A 7,360-nucleotide genomic window follows, 5' to 3' on the forward strand; every position below is an offset into this window, starting at 1 on the left:
GTCGTAGTTGTTTTTCTGTCGGTCGTACCAATGGTAGGTGGCTCTTATTTCTTCTTGCACGAGCTCAAGTTAGGAAGGCATGTATGGGCAATTATAATATGTATGTGCAGGGTTGAAACAATTTCTACGAACCTTTACACCCTCCATCAATTGTGGTTGTTGTCGTTTAGACAAAAACTGATCAAGTTTATGGGATATGATGTGTAGAGTGGGGGCTAGATCTTGGCCATTAGCCAATTTGTAAACTCCTTTTGGTTTAGAGTTCAATGGATTAGGTAGTCTACGAGTTGTGGCCATGTGCTGTTGATAATTTTGCGCCAGATTTTCAAAGAGATCCAGGCTTCATTCTCGTGTTTAGTGAGGAAAGTACCTCTGCATGATGCATCAATCATAGACCTGTCTCTCTCGGCCAACCCTTCATAGAAATTTTGGACTAATTGCCACTTGGGGACCTAGTGATGTGGGCATTTACGGAGCAGGTCCCTAAAGCGCTCCTAAGTCTCAAAAAAGAATTCCCCATCAATCTGTCAAAAACTTGTGATGGCTCTCTAAAGCTGATTAGTCTCCCCAATTGGAAAGTACTTTTTAAAGAATTCATGCTGCATGGTAGCCCAGTTGGTCACCGAGTTTGGTTCTAAGGACATCAACCAATATTTGGCCTTGTCCTTTAGAGAGAACGGGAAAAGCCTAAGATGGAGAGCATCATCACTAAAATTAGGGATATGGATGATGGAACAAATTTCCATGAACTCATCGAGAAGCTGATAAGGATTTTCAGTAGAGTCCCCATGAAGGTTGGGCAGCATCAAGATGAAAACTTCTTGGACAAAACTGCCTATGAGTTATAAAAGAAAGAAAGTAAAAATAGAAAACAAAAATTCATCAAGCATTACATTAAATTAGTTGTCTTGGGGTAATCAAACTCTTGCCAATTCTAAAGTTCTGCTCTTGTAGACAAAGGATAGACCCAATCATTCAAACTGCTTCCAATGTCTACTGGGTTTAAAACTCATATGCTCATCTATCCCATCCTCTGATTGGTCTCTTGCTCAACTTCATGATCCATTAGCTTGCCCTTCCGAAAAGTATCACTTGTGAGTGGAATCTCCATTTCCTATTTACTGCCTATCCTCCTTGTAAACCTTTGGACTCTCTGCATCATATTTTCTTCGGCCTTCTTCTTTTGATCAGCTAAGATGGGGACATAGCCTAGCACGTAGCGGTATTTTGTTCCCAATGGTAAAAACAGGGTTTGGATTCCTTGAAGATACTTCCCCAGACCTTTCCTGGGATAATATCTTGACCTGATCATCTCCAAAGCAACCATTCGTACGGTAAGAGAGATTCGGGGTCGGGGGATTAAAAAACCTTCAACTATAGATGTTGCATTTATTATTTCGAATGTTCTAAAGGAATTGTCTGGAATTTCCTCGGTAACCTCCACATATGGATTAAATGAAGGCTTGGTAACAATTAGATCGTTTTTTCTACATACGCAAATCATTTTGTCTTTTTCTACGAATTTCACCCTCTAATAGAGGGAAGATGGAACTGCCCCTGTGTTGTGGTTCCAAGGCCACCCTAGGCGGTAGCTATACGATGTAGTTATGGCCATAACTTGAAAGGTAATTTCAAAAGTTACGAGGCCAATTTACATGGGAATTTCAATGGAACCCATGGATTGTCTTCTTGCCCCATTGAAGGCTCTCACAATCAAGTTATTTTGTCGCATGTACAAGATGTCAATGGGCAATTTCTGGAGCGAGGTCATGGGCATGACATTAAGTGACGATCCTCTATCAATTAACACCCGAGCTATCATATGATCCTAACATCTAGTGGAAATATAAAGTACTTTATTGTGGCCACGACCCTCTGATGAGATTTCTTCATCGGTGAAGGTGATGTAATTGGTCATCGTATGGCTCCCAATTATGTGGTTGAAGTTCTTTATGCTGATTTCCTATGGGATGTAAGCTTGGTTGAAGACTTTCAAAAGGGCCTCCATGTGGGTCTCTGAACTCAAAAGCAAGGATAGTACTGATATGTGAGCTGGTAACTTGCTGAGCTGATCTACTGTACTATACTCACTGTGTTTGATTAGCTTCGGGAATTCTTCTTCTTCTTCTTTATATGGAACTAGCTTTTTGACTGTTTTATCGAGCTCCCCTGATTTCTGTTGGTTGGCCTTATCCAATAGCTCTGGTGTGTACACTCTGCCACTGCGGGTTATACCTCTAACTCCAATGACATTGTTGGCGCCCTCTTCAACATTAGCCTTATATTCATACCTTCATGGTATGGTCTGATTGCTTTAATACGGAAAGGGTCTAAGCACTGATATTAATACTTTCTTGAGTTTGGGATCAATGGCCAGTTGGTGTATTATAGGTGTTCAAACCTATTTTCTCCTACGACTTGGATCTCATCATCTCCCCTGCGGGTGCTCACTTCCATTCATCCAAAGTCCATCAATCCTTGCACGAACTACTGGAATGTCATGCATTTCTGCACGGACCACCTTTCTTTGCTTTGAAATTGGCAGGTTGTGCCCATTGGGGAAGTGGCATTTTCCTTTATCCTCCCTAAGATATAGAGCTTTTCATACACCTAGGCTAATGAGAATTGTTCTAGTTCCAGTTTCCTCACTGTCCCCGACTTATCTTCCAGAGCAATAATGGTAACTCCCCTATGATTGGGCAAGAGGTTGCCATAAATGCCATGCTGCTTGTCATCAAATGCCAATCATACCACGTCCTTTAATGTTTGTACCTTGATTTTAAATGACCAAGAGTGGTCGATGGTATGGCCAAGAGAGTTGGCAGGGTAAGCGCATCACGCATCGGGATCATTCCGTTTTGGAAAGGGAGGGTGAACGGGAACCCCTGCAATGGTCGAGATCATTTGCCTCTTGATTAGATGAAGGAATAATTCTGAGTATAACATAGGAATCGGATCTACCTTTCTTAAGTTTCTTTAGAATCCTTTATCATGTGTCTAAGTGTTTTGTTGTCTAGGTACGGGCATAGGCCCAAGGGAAACAATCTGGGGTCATGCGTCTGAATGCAGTACTTGGTTAAGCGCTGATTCATAATCAAAATTCCTTTTTTACCACTAGTTCTGGCCTCCTTGGTAAGAGCATCCTTGGATCATTTGGGTTTCTTCCTCTTTCTTCTTACTGGCCTACTTCTTAGTTAGGCCAGAGTTTGAACTCATGCTTTTTGCTTTAACTGTTTTGATATCGATTTCTATCATCTCTCCCGTGGATACCACATCCATGAAATTTTGAGGGGTTCTACTGAGGAGATGACCAAAGTAAGGGTCCTTAAGAGTGTTAACAAATAACTAAATTGCCTCCCTATCTTCCACTAGAGGTAGTAGCTGAATTGCAACCTCCCTCCATATGTAGGCATACTCATTGAATATCTCAGTGGCCTTCTTCTCCATATTTTGTAGGGACGTCTGATTCGGTACCATCTCCATAACGTAAAAGTATTGTGCAATTAATGCCAAGGCTAAGTCTTTTAAGGTACGTATTCTGGCCCCGTCCAACTGGATGTACCATCTAACTGTCGTGCCAACCAAGCCATTTTGAAAGCATTGTATCAAGAGCTTGTCTTCATCAGAATAGGCTGCCACATTTTGATAGTATAGGTGGAGGTGAGTCAATGTGAATTTGGTCTTATCGAATTTTTCAAAATTGGGAACTTTAAACTTAGGTGGTAGGGTCACCATTGGGACTAGGCAAAGATCACTAGTGTCTATTGATCTAAATTGGCGAGTTCCTTCCATTACTTACAGGCGTTCTTCTATCACATCGCATTGCCTCTTTGTTTCTATTTTATTTATCCCTAGATCTGAAAATAACACCAGGGGTGTCCCTACAGCAGGGAACCCTCTGAGTTGGCATTGTTGGGATGAACAGTTGCGTACTCAGCCCTAAGTCATCTGCTGTGCTAGAAGAAGAAATCGAAGTCTGCCTGTGGATTGGAGTGAATCTCGGGGCATGGGTAAGGTCTGATTTTGTTTCTGAATCTAGGATTTGTGTAGGTTTCCCCTTATTTGCATTCAGTAGTAGTTCCATTATCTTGCCTATATGGGGTTTGAATGTCCTTGAAATTGTTGCTTTTTTCTTCTTGGCCTTGGTCTAGGTCCATGACACGATTGTCCAAATGCTCACTCATTATTTTGGCCTTTTGTCTGGTGTTGTAAGGATGGTTGATGGTCTCATGGTCGGTGGTCTCAATATTGATTTCTTTTGTTTAAGCTATTTCTTCACCTCTGTAAAGAAAACCCTCCCTTTAGAACATGGATGCATGAATGAAGTATGAAAATGAAGAAATACGTACACAAAGGTGTGAACATATATGCAACCTAAGTTACTTTTACCAAGATTCATAGAAAATGTCATCATCATTTCATTAGAAATAGTCTTCCTCTTATTTCTCAATAATAATCCGTATACATATGTCTTAATAAAAAAATGCCCTGATCAATCTAATCCATGAGTTACATTATGAATAATCCGAGTTGTTTTCAAATCAAGCTATCTCGGGTATGTTCTTTGTTCCACATGCTACATGTCTTCTGCCTTCTTTAGCTCAGATTGTAGTTCCTTGCATTTGACCTACCATTTTGGATGTCCGATGTTCTAATGCTCAAAATTTAGATTCCCAGTATCGGGCCTTCTGTATGTGTGGCATGACCTTATGATATCTGTCTTGCAATTGATTGCATTCATCACTCCATTCTTGCCATTGATTCTCTAATTCCTATATGCATTGGGATTTCCTTTTATTTTCAGCGTCAGCTTCCTTTAATAATTCAGATTTCAACTCAACCTCAGCTTGAAGTGCTCGCCCTTTCCTTCTGAGGGCTACTATTTCTTCCTTAACTTGTAGGCTCTTACCCTTTTTCTGTTAACCATCCTATGGTATGCAATGATTAACCCTTGCTCCCTTTTCCTTATTCGTCGAATGTTCATCTCAACTCTCATGGTTCTTTCTTCTGCAGAATGTAGTTCTTCTTGTAGCTTTTTCTTTTCCCGTACCCATTGAATCTTCATTGATGATTCCGCCCGACATATGGAAACTTTTGGAATTCCTTTAACCCGAGGATTAATTATGTTGGCCAACCAAACATTATTCTTTGCTTGAGTCTCCATGATCCAGTTGCCTGAGTCTACTAGATATACGTGTCTCCATGATGTTGTAAACTCTCAGACTTGCTTCTAGGTCCCATTTTGTTCATAAGCGAACTGAGAGTCTGCCAAACCATAAGTCATAGGTATAAATTAGGATGCTCATGTTTTCCTTTTGTACATAAGAGGTGCATACGCTATCCCTCCCCAAGGGCCTAATAATGGAACCCACGAGAATTCTCCACACTTATATATCATATTGGAGTATCCCACCCCATAGTGCTTGCCATACGAGTCCCCCATTTGCCAAGTTACATAATCTTGCGTTCCATTCAAACTTGTTGGGTTGCTCTTCGCACTAGATGTTTTTAAATTTATCTAAGGGGATTTGAAGTGCTAAGAAGATAGGATGAAATGAGCCTTGGCCACATGGCAAGTGACTCATGATCCAAACATGAAGTAAAGGTATGCAATACCTTAATCTTTCTCGCCTCTTGGTTCTACAAGCATTGAGAGATCGAATTTTTTCTACCAGAATAACAGATACTAGGTTAACTTAATTCTGTACCTAGGCCATGAAACGACGCCCAATTCCTTAGGAAAGATGATCTTGCCATAGATAGCAAGGACCAATATATGCAAATGGGTCTCTTCCCTTTCTTCTTTTTCCATGAACATCTTCAAATCTTCCCAAGTGATTTTTTTGTCTTCTTCCCCACTTTCCAAGGTTGTCTTCTAAATCTTGACCTCTGTAACCTCATACAATTCCTTCACGAAGGATACCTTGGAACCATGCATGTATACCCTGTAAGGAGTTTGCAGCTTCACCAAATGCAGTAACGAAGTATATTCCTCAATAGTTGGAGCCATGTCTACCCCCTCCATGGCAAAGTAGCAATATTGGAGGTTCCAAAATTCCATCAATACATCAATTATTTGGAGATTTACTAATATATGCAACAAGAACCCAATATGCCCATATAACTGGGAGAACTTCAAACGGTGTTCGGGCCACCATCCTTTCCAAATGACTTTCATTTCATCTAAATAATTTGATCTAGTGTCCATGCTGACTCAGGTTGGTAATACAACCACAACTTCCTTGTTTAGACTATTTCCCCCACTAACTTTGTTGGTTCTCAAAGTATAAGTGTGATACAGATTCCTTCTCCTTGTATACTACCATATCCTCCATGAATGAATCAAGACTTTTCTAGAATCTTGGTTGTTGTGATATGGATCGAATAATTAAGATGTACAACGAAATAAATACAATAAGTAAATAAAACACATGTCGACACCCCAATTTTAACTAGACCTTCCCCAAGAAACTCGTCCAGATAAAACTTGATTTTGAATCCTTAGCAAAACCCTTCGTTTTAAAGTTAGGACCCCAAGTACCTTGTAATTGAATCCTTTTGTCTTAGTTAAGTACCTCAAACTTCAAAAATGGTGTGAAGTGGGATTTTTAATAAAGTCTCAAACTTTCCAAATAGGTTGGTAGATCGAGTCGTTTTGATTTTAATTGGGGTCTTCATTTTACAAAATTAATTAAGTCCTCGTAATGTTTGAATATTGAGTCTTTGTGATGTTAACCCGAATCCCGTAATTTTCATTTGAGTCCTTGATAGAGTCTATCAAGCTGTTAAAGAGCCTTCTGGAGTCCTAGTTCCTTATCTTAATGGGGTGGTCCTTCTAAGGTCAAAATTAATCTCCATGACCCTGTGATTTTGAATCCATCTCCCTTAAGCAAGTTATTATGGCTCGAGTATCAAAAACTCAAAATGGATTCCTTTTGGATTAGGATTCTTATTCACTTTAGTTAATTTCAAAATCTACCAATTTATCAAGTTTCCTAAAGTTGTGAGTCCTCTAATTAAATTCTTCAAGTTCTATAAGTGTTAAGACTCTGAAAGTCCAATTCTCATTTTCTTCAATTTGAGTTCATTTTTCATTTCTTAAATTGAATCATTTGAATTCTTTTTTAGTCCCTTAAAGTATGTAAATTTTAAGTGAAAGTCAAGTCTTTAATGTCGGGGTCTGTTAATGTTAAAGATAGGTTTTTGTTCGGGATTAATGTCAAGATTTATTAATTGTAGATTAACTGGGGGTCAAGTTGGTCAAACTCCAAAGTCCAAATAAAAAAAGTGCATACATCTCAAATTTCATTCAAGAAAAGACAAGTGTGCACACAAGGAGTACAAACACAGGAAACATTAC

At 39.5% G+C, this 7,360-nt stretch overlaps 1 non-coding gene across 1 annotated transcript; it reads left to right on the top strand.

Moving 5' to 3' along the window:
• Positions 1–450: 450 nt before the first annotated feature.
• On the top strand, positions 451–556 carry LOC131163282 (small nucleolar RNA R71). Its single transcript, XR_009139052.1, has one exon. It is a non-coding gene; the product is annotated as a small nucleolar RNA R71 (small nucleolar RNA).
• The last annotated feature ends 6,804 nt before the right edge of the window (positions 557–7,360 follow it).

Source organism: Malania oleifera, chromosome 8 (genome assembly GCF_029873635.1).
Source record: "Malania oleifera isolate guangnan ecotype guangnan chromosome 8, ASM2987363v1, whole genome shotgun sequence".
NCBI classification, from domain to species: Eukaryota; Viridiplantae; Streptophyta; class Magnoliopsida; order Santalales; family Ximeniaceae; genus Malania; species Malania oleifera.